This window comes from Pyrgilauda ruficollis, unplaced genomic scaffold (assembly GCF_017590135.1).
Source record: "Pyrgilauda ruficollis isolate IOZ18807 unplaced genomic scaffold, ASM1759013v1 scaffold365, whole genome shotgun sequence".
NCBI classification, from domain to species: Eukaryota; Metazoa; Chordata; class Aves; order Passeriformes; family Passeridae; genus Pyrgilauda; species Pyrgilauda ruficollis.
In genome coordinates, this window is record NW_024525101.1 from 62,577 (window position 1) to 77,071 (window position 14,495).

The following is a 14,495-nucleotide window of genomic DNA, read 5'->3' on the forward strand; positions in this document are numbered from 1 at the left end:
AATGGAAATTGACTTTTATCAATTTAAAAGACTGTTTCTTTGACATTCCCCTTCATCCTCATGACACCCCTCGATTTGCTTTTTCAATACCAAGCCTTAACAGGCACCTCTCCAGAGGTATCACTGGATGGTACTACCCCAAGGCATGAAAAATTCCCTGACCATATGTCAATGGTTGGTGGTTAAAGTTTTGGCTCCGGTCCGCCGCGATCATCCACAAGCGATTATTTACCATTATATGAATTATATACTTATTGCAGCTGAAAATGATTCATCTTTAGATACAACTTTAAAAGCCACAGTCACAACCATCCAACAAGCAGGACTTACCATCACAGAAAAAAAATACGACATCGCCTTGGAAATATTTGGGACTTAAAATTCTCTCTCAAACTGTACAGCACCAGCCATTGCAACTAAATGAGACACCAGAAACACTATACGATTTACAAAAACTGTTAGGAACTATTAATTATGTTAGGTCTCTGCTTGGAATTACTAACGAAGATTTCATTCCATTGTTTGTTTTGTTAAGGGGGGATTCTGAGTTAAATTCACCTAGGCAGCTAATTGACAAGGCAAGGGATGCCTTAGATAAGGTATCCCATGCCATTCAAACTTGTCAGGCACACAGAATAAATCCAAACTTACCATTCCTGCTAGCTATTTTGGGAAAAGGACCCCAACCTTATGCTTTAATTTTTCAATGGGACCCCGAGGTGTCTGATCCTTTGTTAATTTTAGAATGGGTTTTCGTACCCCACCAGCCTGGCAAAACCATAACAACAAAGCCAGAGATGATGGCTCAGCTTGTTATAAGAGCCAGGTCACATTTATTTTCTCTTACTTGGAAAGATTTCTCTACTATATTCTTACCTACAACTACTGTATATTTAGATTGGCTATTACAACAATCACAATGCTTGCAAATTACATATGAACATTTTACTGGGCAAATTTCAATTCATTGCCCTAAACATAGGCTGTTACATTGCTCTCTTAGCTTAATTCCTAAACCTTTAAAAAGTGATGTACCCCTTAACACCCTAACCATCTTCACCAATGCATCAGGATGGTCCCATAAATTGGTTATAACCTGGCAAAACCCTGTAACATGATTGGGAATCTGACATTGAAACAGTAGAAGGTTCACCCCAAATAGTTGAATTAGCTGCTGTTGTTAGAGCTTTTTCTAAGTTTACATGCCCTTTTAATTTGGTAACTGATTCTGCTTATGTTGCAGGTATTGCTGAGTGTTGCATTGCAAGCTGATCTGTAGTTAGCATTAATCAAGTTATAAATAAGCAGTCCAGCTCAGCTCCATGAACCAGCCTCTGGGCTGACTGACAGAAGCTCACATCCAATGGGAGCTCTCCTAGGGTGCAGGCATTTTATTGGTTCAGAGTCTGGGGGCACACAGATAGACCAATAACCTGTCTCAACCTGGGAGTTTTGAATGGGCTATAAAAAGAAAGCTCCGGACAATATACCAGGCTGGTTTTTTCTGAGGAAACACGCGTGGTCTGACTTATGTTATGTCTCAGATATAGGAACACCAACATAACAGTTGAGAGAGCTGAAAATTCATTCCTAAAAACAGTTTCTAATGATCAGTTGTACTCTTTGTTTAAAACTTTAATTTTTACTCTTTCTCAGAGACAGCATCCCTATTTTGTCATGCACATACATTCTCACATTTCTTTGCCAGGATTCCTAGCAGAAGGCAATAGACAAGCTGATACCCTTGCGATGACCATACAAACCACACTTCCAAACATCTTCGAGCAGGCATGGCTCAACCATGCATTCTTCCACCAAAATGCACCTGCACTAACACGCATGTTTAATATCACCCGAGACCAAGCTAGAGCCATTGTCACTACATGTCCTGACTGCTAAAAATATTCTCTGCCGTCTATTGGGGCAGGAGTAAATCCTAGAGGGCTTCACGGTTTACAAATTTGACAGAGCAATGTTACCCATTATGCATCTTTTGGTCGCTTTAAATATAATAAATGTTTCAATAGACACTTTCTCAGGAGCAATCTCTGCCTCTGCTCACATAGGTGAAATGGCAAAAGATGTTATTAAACATTTCCCACAAGCATTTTCAACTCTAGGCATCCCACAAGAAATAAAAACAGATAATGGGCCTGCCTATGTCTCCCAGAAAACACATCCATGTTTTAATCTGTGGGGAATCAAACATCACAGGCCTTCCACACTCTCTCAAAGGCCAATCAATTATTGAAAGAACACATGGGTCTCTTAAACACCTACTAGAACAACAAAAAGGAGGAATAGAGACATTATCCACAGTAGAAAGGCTTGCTAAGGCCACATATGTATTTAATTTTTTGAATAATTCCTTTATGGAACCAAATCCCCCAATTATCAAGCACTTTTCTAATACAATGCAGGCACAATTAAAAGAGACCCCCCCCCCCCCGGGTTAAAAATCTTTAAACAGGCCAAATTATAGGACCCTTTCTTCTAAGTACTTGGAGGAAAGGGTATGCTTGTGTTTTTCTACAGGTAAAGGACCTTGGTGGGTTCCAGCAAAGAACATTAAGCTATATCTGCAGCCTCTACAAGATCATCAAGAAGCTCAACAGGAGGAACCCTGTAGAAATGTGCCCCCTGTTGACGGAGTGACCAAATTATCCTTTGTCTCCTTAAAAAGGAAAAAAGCCCAGAAGTTTCTCTCCTCAATTTGGTAAAAAGACACCTCATAGGACCTTTGGGACTTCACCTCAAACCTAAGGCTACCCAATTGAACAGAAGCCAAAAAGTCCTGCCTAAGTAATTCACTACAAAAATTAGAGAAAAAAGGAAATAATTGCTTTTGTGGGGTGTTTTAGCAGGAGCAAGAACCTCTTGCCCCTGGCTTGGGTTTTCTCTGCAAGAGTTTTGTTATTTTGCCTTTTATTAAAACCTTTTCTGTTTCCAACACTACCTCAGAAGTCATGCTGATTTTATGCCATTTGAGGTAGCTGGGCTATCTCGGGTGTGATAGGTCCTCTGAGAGCTCATAAGACCTGGCTCGAGGAGAAAACCCATCAGAACCCCAGGAAGAACCTACAGAAAAGACACCTTGAGGCTTGCAAATAACCATCCCTCACCTCTTACCCATTGCTGATTAATACCACTGGTTTCTTAACTCCTTAAGCATTATTAATTTTTAAGTTTAATCCACAAGTTGTTCCACCAGACATGACTCCTAAAGGACTCCTGCACGCTATTCCCATCCTGATCGATGCCATACTCCTTGCTAAGACCTGGGAAGTTCCACAGTCAAAGAAAAATGTCTGGGTTACATTAGCTAACATCACCAAGCAGGAAACCCTGTGTCTGTCAGTAGCCACCTGCGACAACCCTTTTTCCACCTGTTTAATTGGGTTACCAATGGATGTGTGTCCACTAACCAAGTATGCCATCTGTGTGTTGTATCAGGGGGAAAACTGCCGCCCCCCACTCTCAACATCAGCTAGGCGGGGAAAGAGAAGCGGCATATCCCCGCAATGAATGGATTCACAATCCCGTTGATAACAGGGATTATTTGGCCTGGAAATTACCACATGCACCACTAGAACCCCAAGAATTGGAAATTCTGGGTTCTGTAAAAATGGATTTTTGTGTTAGATTTCATTATATTAAAAAGACTCCTGAATTAATACGAAGTATCACTGATGCCCAGGTAATAAGAAAGCAACCAAATACATGGTGGGATATTTCCCCACTTCATCCAGTGTATAAAAATGAAAGGATGTGGTGTAACTACACCTCACCCATCTTTTCCTGGTCCAGTGATTTCCCGTTACAGTTATGATCTGGGATGTTTCTCATTTGTGGAAACAAAGCATGGCCTGCCATTCCATCTCGCATCAGAGACGGTGTCTTAGGTTGAAAGATTTAGCTGGGAGTGTGCATTCTATTTCCCATCTGTTAGAGGTGGTGCAGTTTTCTTTATCTCTTCTAACCAATCCTCCCTCTGGGAAATATCTTCTGTTAATGGGTCATTGAGTCTCACTGCGTGACTGATAAAATTACATCAGCCCATTGTGAGATGCTCTGTTCAGGGGGAGGACCCAAGCATTCCTAGATATAATCTGAGATTTAGAACACCAGAGCACTTTTTTCCCACTGGATTCCCAGAGGAGCAGCTGTCTTCTCCACTGGATTCCCAGAGGAAGACCAGGCCCATCTACACCACCACTGGACCTTCAGAGGAAAACTACACCCTTCCTCAGGATCATTGCTTCAACAGAATCACATCTGTCACTCCAGAAGGACTGCAGCCACCATTCAATCGGACTGCTACCAACACCCTGACCCACTGACTCTGTCAGTGGTTTGTTTTCTTTTTTGTTTCTACTATTGCATTTGTATTTTTAATTTTCCTAGTAAATAACTGTTATTCCTACTCCTATATCTTTGCCTGAGAGCCCCTTAATTTCAAAATTATAATAATTTGGAGGAAGGAGGTTTACATTTTCCATTTCAAGGAAGGCTCCTGCCTTCCTTAGCAGACACCTGCCTTTTCAAACCAAGACAGGCAGACCATGTAGCTTGGGGAGGTTTACTGTGCTAGCACCTGAGATTGCCTTAATTCATGATCAAAAAATTAGGCATAAAAGATTTATCTAACAATTCAAACTAGATTTCAAAGACTAAATTAATTTTTGGAGTAAAGGAAAAAGAACAGCACCCTCACTATTGGCACCTGGAGTTGCTGCAGCAAAAGCTTTGAAAATGTTAGGCAATCTAGGATGTTGGCTGAGTAGGCAAACCAATGCCATGTCTCAGGCACTAAATGAGCTACTAACAGACATTGACAGTATCAGACATGCTACCCTGCAAAATAGAGCTGCACTCGACTTCCAGCTGTTATCACAAGGACATGGTTGTGAAGACTTCGAGGGTATGTGTTGCATGAATCTTTCAGATCACAGTGAATCCATACACAAAAGCATCCAAATTCTCAGAGACGGAGTAAAAAAAACTGCAAGTGGAAGATGACGAAGACTGGATCAATTGACTATTCAAAAATGGAATTTATCTGTTTGGGCTTTATCTTTGGTCAAAATGGGTTTAGTGATTTTTGTAGTTATTGTTGTGTTTATGTTGTTACCCTGTTTTATAAGTTGTCTGTTAAGAGTTTTTCATAAATCTTTATAAAACATTTTTCAAAAGAAAGGGGGAGATGTGGAAACGGAGCTGGCTGGGATAAATAGTGGTTTTGGGACTCAGTAGCATATACAGGAGGCATCAACCTCAGACCATGGGAAACGGGATACTGAAAAAGGGACATCTAGTCAGGTCATGGCGAGAAGAGTGTGGTCATGGGAGTCAATATGTTAATGGAACTATTCTATATTTGGTCAGGTTTCTGGTTCCTGTTGTCACTTGGTTCAGAACCTGTAACAAATAAGGTTGTGTTCCAAGTTTGCGTTCATGATTGGACCCCTGTCCTCAGATTACCCCTATACCTTGTTGCCTTTGTCAAGCCCCCCCCCCCATCTTTGGATCTTGACCCTTAATTGTGCGGTTTCTACATCTGTTATTTTGCTATTAAAGCCTTTCTTTTTGGGCAAGTCCATCGCACCCATTCCTTTATTTTGCCATGTTCCCCCCGGCCAAGCTGGACTAGGGGTCGCAGTGAGCAAAGACTGCGACAGAAGTATAGTTTCACTGGAAGCAACGTGCTACTTTCTCAACCAAGAAAGCTCACTTGTACCCCTGAACCATACTCAAGAGCACAGCTAGCTCAAGATACCTAACCTTTGAGTCTATATCTTTACAAATCCTAACATTCTCCTCATTCGTTGAGCTTTCCTAAGAAACTAATGCAACAATGTCATGGTTTCACCTCAGCCATCAACCAAGTCCCACACAGCTGCTCTCTCACTCATGGGACTGGGGAGAGGATGAGACGGGTAAAAGCTAGAAAACTCCTGGGTTGAGATAAAGACAGTTTAATAGGGAAACCAAAAGCCACGCATACAAACTAAGCAAAACAAGCAATTAATTCACTGCTTCCCATGAGCAGGCAGGTGTTCAGCCATCTCCAGGAGACCAGGACCCCATCACACATAAGTCACTTGGGAAGACAAACACCATCACTCCAAATGTCTCTCCCTTCCTCCTCCTTCCCCCCACTGTATATACTGAGCATGATGTCATACGGTCTGGAATATCCCTTTGGTCAGTTGGGGTCACCTGTCCCAGATGTGTCTCCTCCCAGCCTCCCATGCACCCCCAGCCCCCTTGCCAGTGTGGCAGTACGAAAAGTAGAAAAGGCTTTGGCTCTGTGTAAGCCCTGATCCACAATAACAAAAACATCTCTATATTATCAACCCTGTGTTCAGCACAAATACAAAACACAGCCCCATACCAGCCACTGTGAAGAAAATTAACTCTGCCCCAGCTGAAAGCAGCACAAACAAAAAAGAAAATTCTTGTAGAACGCCACAGCCATAGACAAATGTCTGTGAGCACTGGAAGAATAATAAGGACTGTGGCACGGTCTGTCATGGAAGAAGGAAGCCTGGTAGAGAAAAAGGACAGTGCAGAAGAGAGTTAATTTAGAATAAGCTTTTGACAAACAGGTGAAAAAATAGTATGAAGCAAACACAAGTTGGTTCAACAAATGATCAAAAGCTACTTCTTTGTATCAAAAAAAAAAACAGAACTGACTAGGCCAAAAGCCAGTTGCATGTGCATTATGAATGATGCCTCTAACATAGGTTTTACTATCAGATACTTTCTACAGTATTTACTCCCAGTTGGCAGAGTTGAAAAAATTTAACCTCCACTTCAAGAAGATAACAGATAGACCAGGAAACAGACATTTTTTCCCATGACATAAAGAAGACTTTGCATATATGTGACTACAGAAATTAAATCACAGTATGTAAGAGGATACCAAGCTACCAGCTACAAGAAGAGCAAAAGAAAATTAAAAGGTAGTTTTCCGCAGTACCATACAGGTACTGAATGGAGGAAAAAACCCCAAACAAACAAAGAAAAAAAAAAAAAAAAACCAACAAAAAACCCCTTATTCTTAAATAAAAGCACCAATTACTCCAAAATTACTTTTTGCATAATTGGTCTTGATTTAGGAAAAAGTGGCTCAGCTGGCAGAGCTTTCTTAAGAATAAAAGTAATAATTAGCAACAGGAGACAAACAATATATACAACTTGCTCAGCAAAAGGGGAGATAAAAGAAAAAAGGGCATCAAGTCTGGAGTATTGATTCAATCCCATTCCATTCATCCAATAGTCTTATTATTGCTGTAGCTTGATGCGCTCCATACAGTGCAATCCACTACAGGTGTTAAAAAAGCAGAAAAAAACATTAACATCTTGTAAAACAAAAACAACAAAAAAAAAGGCAATCAAGTGTCTGTTATCAATCCAACTTTATATTGAGGTGAGGTCTATAGCTAATTATTGAGGGCTTATGAAATTAACTCTGGCAAGATACTCAATGTATTTCCCTACTTTAGTTTTATGCTATTCAACAATTTCTGCATTTTCTTTATTACAGTGAGCAGATCCAAAGCCTGTGAATTGCCTTTAAGATGATTTATTAATAACAGTAAGTGGAAACATGGAAAATAAAACTTCACCTTTAAGGTTTTCTAAAAACAATACTCAAAGCAATATTTTTTTGTAACTCCTCACAGATTCTGCATAGTGCTGATCGAAAGATGTTACCAGCTCTGGAGGAACCACAGCTATTGACAAATCAAACTGTATTTATCAGTAATCCAGCTCATGGGCACTGCTACCCATAAGCTCATTCTTTCCCACAATGAAAACCTAATTCCCAAAAGACATCTTATTTAACATGAGGAGGCCTCAGGATACCAGCATTTTATTCAACTTCATAAGGAGACAGCCTCTAAACTCCACTTATCTTACATTTATTTCCAGACACAAGTACATGGAATTCATAAACAGCTTCCTAATCTACTCTTTACCAACATTTTTCCCTTAAAATTTTTCTTTTGCCAGATTATTTAGAACTGCCTCTGGCCAGAGCTGGCATTCCAAGAGAGCAAGAATCGGGAGATTGTGCTGAAGAGTCAGGGGAATTACCAGCTGATAAGAAAGCCACAATACAAGAGAACAGCACTTTCTTAACCTTACCTGGCTATCATGTCAAGTTGCTTCTTTTTACTTCAGAAAGTTTGACAGTACTATTATACAGTAATACAGTACAGTACATAGAACACCAACCTCAAACTGGTATAATGGAAATGCAATTATTTCCAATGAAAAACAAATTATTGAAATGGTAATTGTTTCATCATGCAGACAGCTCATATTATAAAGTCTGGCACTTAGTTATTTCTAGCTCTGCTACTGAGAGTCTCTTGGCCTCTACCCATTTTGGATGAATGGAAGTGAAATCTGCCTTCTCTTAAATAGGTCTTGAAATGCTAATGACCAAGCACCATGAAACAAGATATTAGAGCAGAAACATAGCCAGAAAAAAACACTTATCCAATCAAGGTCTGGCTTTTTCTGCTCATTTCCAGGAAATTTTTAAGCATCAAAGCAGAAGAGCATTGTGCAGGATGCTACAAAAGTCTCACTGTAACATCAAATCCACAATCCACGTACATTGAAACAAAAATGCTAGCCTGAAAGTCTTCAAATACAAGTATTTTTTCTTTTGTCTTAGCTCCAGAAGAAGGTCCCTGTTCAGCCAAGCTAGCTTTCTGCCTTACCTGCTGGACTTCTGACATTTAGGAATTGCCTTCTCCTGTGCCCTTAGGAGGTAATGTTTAAAAAGTGACCAGCACTGATGGACCCCAGCACTTGCAAAAGTGTTTTCCCAGGGGACCTTACTCACTAGTTCCCTGAGCAGCCTGAAGTCTGCTCTCCCCACATTCAGGGTTGAGGTTTTGCTGGCACTTTTCCTCCTGGCAACAGATTTTAAACTTGATTGCTTCATGGTCACTGTGGTCAAGATGGCCACCAATCACCAGTTCACTCACAAGACCAAGTTATATCAATGAGATCTCAGTATATAACTTGGTCTCGTTATAACAAGATCAAATAGTATCCACTTATCTCCCTAACATTTAGTGTTCAAAGCCTCTCATGATTCTCCATATTTACTCTTGGTAATTCAATCTTATTTCACCTGATTAATTCCCACCTCTCCACACTGTCAGCTGCCAGTATGATCTGCTTATTTGTGAAATGTACACAAACATCCTTCCTATTTCTCTTTTATCAGTTAGAGCAGGGCTTAGTTTCTGTGTTATGATCACTCTATCAACCTGTCTCAACTGCCTTGTGGTTGGCATCAGGTTCCTTACCTTTTCCCCTCCCTTCACAGTACCCAGTTTAATGTATCCACTCATTTCCCAGGTTGTTTGTGCACTTTAATTTCTATCAGGCAGGCAGACTGCATTCACTTATCGAGCGAAAGCATAAATGCCCAGGCTGTACTGCAATACACATCATACACTTGAATACGTGAGACTATGGTCACTTTCATCTTTCTGATTGCTCAGGAATCTCTTTGCACCTCTTCATGTCAACCAGCAATTAGGCTAAAGAGCAAACAGAAATAGTCAACGCATTATAATTAAAAAATAAAGTGCTTAAAAATGAGTCAGAAGTGTTATCTTCATACTTAGGCATAAATACCAGCTGCCCAAACTCACGTACTATCTTCCATTACCCCTACAGTCCCTCCTCCTAAGTCCCTACACAGAATACCAGCGTTACTGGTATATATGAACCACAAAAAGCACTATTTTATAAGCCTTTAGCAGCCACATAATCATCCCCTTTGGAGCTTCTTTTGCCAGCATCAAACTATGCTAGATCACTAAAGGTAAGAAATATTAATAAAATTATGCTTAGAAATGATTGCTGTCAGACAGCTGAGTTCTCCACATTTCATCTCACTGTTTTGGTATCATACATGAAGGGGGGGGGCAAGATATTTGGGCTTAGAAAACACATAACAAGTAACTTAATGACTCCTTAGAGCTTGTTACAAACCTATCTGCTCTGCAAAAGTAATGTTACCCTCTTCCAGAGTAGCAGAGAAGCTGTGCTGTTGTGACTGCTTGACTTTCAGCTCTTATATCATAGAAATGGTCATTACAGGTGTTAACTAAGGCAGGAGAACCACAAGATGAAGACCTCAAAAGAGTACCATACTCAGTTTCCATCTCAAGGTCAAACATTACATTTTTAATAGACTTAAGCAACGTAGGATACTTTAAGAGAAACCTTTTAAATTTAATGTTTGTTTGCTGTTCTAAGGGGAGAGCTATTACTGTTTGGACTTAAAACGTTAGCTTGAAAACTGAAAATAGGCTAGCCCTTGCCTATAAGTGAAACTATTATTTGGTCTTATGGTCTTGAAAAGTACCAGAGGAGACTTAAAGCGAAATAAAATTCTTGGGAGTGGGAATTAAGAGAAATTTTACATTTTTAAAGAGATGCTCAAAGGTCCAAATATTTACTACTCATTCGTTTTTAAAAGCTAGAATTACCTGACAGTGAAAAAAAACCAAACCACAATACCAAACAGGACTGACTTATGCCATAGAATCTCTATACACAAGATTTTTTTTCCAGCCTTTGAAACAGTTAGGTAGTTTGTGCTGGTTTAAAGTGTGTAAGTAGTTACAATCAAGACCTTGTTTAACTAAACTATTACAGTTGTAGTTTCACAAAAGTACCTATAAACTTTAAGACAAGTTGCCTTGTTCTGCTATTAACAAACTAATACAAAAATACAATTAAAAATAAAGGCAAAGAAAATTTCAATATTGGAATTGGTGTAATAGTTACATTATTCCAAGTCTCCTCAGACTACCTTTTTCCTCTTAAAAAGAAGAAGGTAGCAGTTAAATTTTACATTCTTTACAGATGACTGTGTTGCTCAAAGCCACAACTGCAACCTAGATACTAGGAGCTCAAGGAGAACTCAGGCTAGATAAGCAACGAACAATTTGGAACTTTTTTTCACATAAAATATAGCTTCCCACAAGGTAAACAAAGAAGCAAAAAAAACTAGAGAAGCATAAAACTGAAGCAGTTTACACCCCTTGTTTTTCAAAGGGTTTTTTCGAAACAGCTAACAAGATCTCACAGCACTTTACAGATGTCCCAGGAAAGACTAAGTGGCCAAAGTTGCTTCCAGGAGCTGTGGTGAGGCTTTCATCCGCTGACTCCAGGCAAGGTTAGAGCTGAAAAGCGGCGGCTAGACTGGATCCCACAGTCCCAGTACCGGGCCGGGGCGTGATGGAGATCACTATTACCGAAGCAGTCAGTACTGAAAGCTCCCAACAGACTCCCATGTTTCCCTGAAAAGCCCTCGGCCGCCACGGGCCTTCCCGACCCTGATGGGACCGGGCCCCTTAAGTGTGCCCTCCCGCCTCCGCCAGGCCCGGGGGAAGGTTGGGGGAGTGCGAGGCTAGTATCCGCCTCTCCCATGGCGCCTCGCCGTCTCTCGCCCACGCGCAGCCGGGCTAACGGCAACGGCTCCGGCGCTCCCGCGGCTGAGGCACGGTGGCCCGGCCCTACAGAAGCGGGCAGTGGGTGAGCCCTGGCCGAGCCGACCCCACTCACCTGGACACCGCAAGGCCTCTCCTAGCCTCCACCAGGGGGGTAACAGCTGGGGCATGGGTGGCCGGAAGGAGCTGGGTCTTAGCCGCGCGGACGCCACTCCGCGCCCCCAGAGCCAGAAAGAATGTCACCGGAGGCCGCAGGGCTGTGCATGTGGCGTCACTTCCTTTTTCCGCCACCGCCGGAACAACTGAGCATCGCGCAGAGCGGCCGCCGAGCCCGTCAGCACCACTCCACGGCGCGGAGCGGCCGAGGCCCCGTCCCCTCCCTCCCCTACCCTCAAGCCCTAAGGGGAGCGGAGGGTGGTGGTTCGCCAGTGGCGAAGTAGAGTGTGTAAAGCAAGCACAGTACTCGAAGCGACTCACCAAAGGAAAAGAGCTGAGGAGGAAGCTGAAGGAAACAAGAAGAAAGAAACGTCTTTCCCTGGCGCAGGGGCCGGGCGACGAAGAGGGTTGAGCTCGGGAGAGAGGCAGGTGAAGGCGTCAGGATCCCGGTACCGCAAACGCTCGCCCCGGTCCCTTGTCCAACGCTCCATCTTCCTACAGCACTGAGCCGTGTGAGAAACAGAGCTCACTATTTAAATTTTTTATACAAGTTTAATAAGGGATAAAAGGGCTTAATATCCAGCGCTGTGATGTTTGGCAATACTCCAAAAACACACGGTTAGCTTAAAACAATGTTCTTATATATGGTTACGTGAGGTACATGCATATTCATGAGAGTTTATACATATTCAAACATTCCTGTGAGTTTAGATGTTCTCGGAATTCTTTTGCTTGGTTTTAACCCTTGACATGTCTTCATGCTATCTTGTAGATTAAATCAATATATTTTATTTCTTCTCGTGGTTCTATTGAAACACGGTAAATGACTCCACAACCAAAGGTTGTAAAGTAGGTACGTATTTTATTCAGCCCTGGACACAGGGGGAGAGCATCTTCCCAAATCCTGCGTGCCTCAACATTCAGAATTCCTCTATTTATTCACAAAGATCATGCATATTCTATAACGTCTATACATATTCAGTATCTATCCCCGCCTATTCTCCGCATGGTATGGAAATTAGCTGAGGCTGCACACTTTATCCTTTTTATTGAGTCGGTGGTCTTTAAGTAAGTCCGGGGGCCTGAAAAGATGAAGGCTCAAAGTCTTCATCACTGTTGAACTTTTGAACTCCATTGTCTTCACATACACAGTTTCTCTCTACTTAGTATTTTCTGGCAAGCTCAGCAGTTTTTTATCAGGGGCCCCTTTTATCTGTGAGCTCAGCAGAATTTTAATATGTAACAGGTATCCTTTGGAGGTCCCCTATCGCAGTCCCGTACGAATATAATAATGAATACCATATGTTCACATATATATATTGCCTAAACTATTCTAAATTCCCTATTAACCCTTAAATCCCTTGTTTCAATCCCCCCTTTTCTATAAAATAGTAAATTCTTTTACTTGATACCAAACTCCATTTCTCCATTTCTATGGTATGCATCTCTCAATTCTTTACCATGTACTGCAAACAATGAGGTTAATATTGCTATTCATTGCAACATTCTCCAGTTCCAAATAAGCATCACAATGGACAAAACCATACTTGTGCTAATCAAGATCAATAACACAATGGTTGGATGAACTAGTGCATTAAGGAACCCATTCCCTGTTGGTGACCATCCAAAAATTGCATCCCACCCATGGTGAGATGTGTCTGCTTCCAATCTCTTAAAGACTCTTTGTATGGCTTCTGTCATGATGTATGGTAATCAGAGTCTTCCTTCCCACCTCTCTAATTTCTTTGAGAATTTTCTTCAGTTCCTCATGTTTTAATAGCTGCTTAACCAAGGTTAGATTCATCCCTATAGGCACAGGTGATATTTCCTGTACAGTAGTCAAATTTGCTTTTATATATTGATGGGATATCACGGGCGCTCAATAGGAAAAATTGCATCCCTCAATTCTGACAAAATTACAAATGCATAAATTGGATTGGGTTTCGTTTATGATTAGCTCATCCACCACTATTGTGGGGCATGATGTCCTGACACATACACAGCCCTGGCCTATGTACACAAGTAAAGTTGTTTGGTTGACCGAGTGAACTTCAAAGTGACAAATGCTCTGCTCTGTATCCAGGCAAATATCTTGATCACTATTTAGATTCCCTTCACATATGAACCCTAGTTGTTTCCTCATGGCACAAGACTCTATAGTAATAGTTTTCCATTTCCCTTCAACTTCCCATGCCCACATCCTATGTTCAGAAGGATATAAAATGGTTCCCTCGTGGTTTAGTCCTAAGGCAACTACTGGATGTATCAGACTCACTGACATTATGTATGGTTAAAACAAAGGCAGTTACCATGCTTGTCACAGGATCGTAGGTGAAATTAACCAGAACCCACCATGACTGGAGTTCTCTCTCTAAATCAGAGGCATGATCCCAAACAATTTTGCGAATCTCAGCAGGGAATGTGCCCTCACTACCTTCCCTAATAATTGAGGCAGCGACTGACTGCATCCAGAATTGTGCTTGTACACATCCAAGGGCCAGGGACATATTTTTACTAGCTGCTCCCATGGCATTTACTATTAAGCCATGATCTTGTTCTTCTAGGCCTTCCCATTCTGGTAATATTTTAGACAGTTTCCACTGACTGGTACCCAATGCTCAAAGAGAATATTGTAATGGTTGTTGTAATTTAACTACGTCACTGCCAGTTGCAGTCAATTTGTTCATTATTACCTCTGAGTCTATTGTATTCAAAATCCCCAATCCTGTTCCTAGTATCCCTGTAACGTCTCTTTTCTGCCTAAAAGTATCAGGTGGGCGCTTCTTCAACCAAGTGGTCCTGTCCACGAAGGAAGTTTTAAGAAAGGGGGTGCATTCTGATCGA

General features: G+C 41.4%; 1 protein-coding gene across 4 annotated transcripts in view; it reads right to left on the reverse strand.

Annotated features, from left to right (window-relative positions):
• Nucleotides 1-12,436, reverse strand: part of LOC121358006 (uncharacterized protein C18orf25 homolog) — a 53,781-nt gene extending 41,345 nt beyond the window's left edge. For all 4 annotated transcript variants that reach the window (XM_041475839.1, XM_041475838.1, XM_041475837.1 and 1 more), the window contains exon 1: nucleotides 11,611-12,436. The gene's annotated coding sequence lies outside the window, so the exon portion shown is untranslated. The remainder of the gene's footprint in view (nucleotides 1-11,610) is intronic.
• Between the last annotated feature and the right edge of the window lie 2,059 nt (nucleotides 12,437-14,495).